Here is a 1493-nt window from a genome sequence, read left to right on the forward strand (position 1 = left end):
CCCCCCCCCCCCGCCAAGTTCATTTTCCTTCTGCTCCAGAGGCAATCAAAAGCAAGGAGGTCAGCAAATTTGGTGCCATCCTCTGTTCTCATCCATCTCATCTCTCCCTTCCATCCTTTCCTTACCATTGCCCCTCTTCCCTTGCTTAAGAGCTGGCAAAACCACTCCTCCATGCTTGCAAAGGAGAAATGTCTCACCAGATATTGTCAGCTCTACTCACAAAACTCTGGGGTATTTTCTAGCCATGGCAGGGAGAGCAGTCGACGACAGTTTTCATAAATGCTCAAAAGGAGGAACCTGCAACCTAGAGCAAGGACAGAGACTGTACAGGCTGAGATGCACGGCATCTGGGCACGGTTTGCACCCTAGTCCCCTGACGGAGGAGCGTGGATGGTCAGCAGAACCTGGTAAAGCCCCAGCCAAGGTGTGACACGCATCATCACAGCACAGCAATGGTTCTGTCACCCGCATGGGGAGCCAGACCCCCGGCACAGAGCCCATGACCAAGGAAATGTCCCAGGAGAGAGAGGGTGAGCTATCGTTCTCTTCCTGGGGACCACGGCCACCCCAGCTGTGCAGTAAAACAGGTATCTTCAGGTCCTTCATTCGTCCATCCCCTGAAATCCATTGGTGTCCAAAATCCCCTAGACGGGTAACATGTTTTCCAGGTGGGGAAACTGAGGCACAGACCAGTGAGGTGTCTGAAGAGGTCTCTCCAGGTGGATTTTTCAGCAGACACTGGAACCCCAAGAAGGCTATCCAAGCCTCCCAAAAAACAACCCACAATCAACCAGCCTTGAGGAGAGGTGAGGGGGGCTTGCCAGGCCCGTCCCGGGAACATCAGCCACTTGGTCACTGGACAGCCTGCAGTAAAACATCCTGACCACATTCTTGGCAGTGGAGTCCCCTTGCCTGAGTGGCAGTCACCAATCCTGGGCATCCCCAAGGCATTCTCCTCCCCTGAAACAAAGCATCCAACCCAGCCAGATGGGGAGGATCTCCCCCAGTGCTATGAGACGTCAGAAACATCTGGATTTTCCCCTCTGGCTTTGGGTTTTGCAGATTCTCAAGATTCCCGAGGGGCATTTCATGGAGTGACCCCTGGGCAACCACAGCACGGTGGGGTGGCCAACCTGCCCACCTCATCACGGGGAAGGGCTTTGTTTCACAGACACCCTGGGGTCTCCTCTCTAGAGCTCCCCAAAACATCGCCTTCATGTTATCAATAAAATAAAAGCCTTTAAATAGTGGATCATTTCCACATTTGAAGGAAGGCTGGAGACACAGAGCAAACCAGGTTGTGAGATTCTGGAGGTCTCTGATCCAGCTTCTGCCCCAAGGAAAGTCACTCCAGAGCCAGATTAGGCCGCCTGGCATGAAATAATTTCACTCTGAAACCTCAATTTTTTTTCCCAAGCCCTCTGTTTTCTGTCTGCACACCAGACGGGACTCTCCCAGGGGCCTTCCCAAAACACACAAAAGGCAGGAGAGGT

The sequence above is a fragment of the Calidris pugnax genome, unplaced genomic scaffold, assembly GCF_001431845.1.
Source record: "Calidris pugnax isolate Ruff unplaced genomic scaffold, ASM143184v1 scaffold75, whole genome shotgun sequence".
Taxonomy (NCBI): Eukaryota; Metazoa; Chordata; class Aves; order Charadriiformes; family Scolopacidae; genus Calidris; species Calidris pugnax.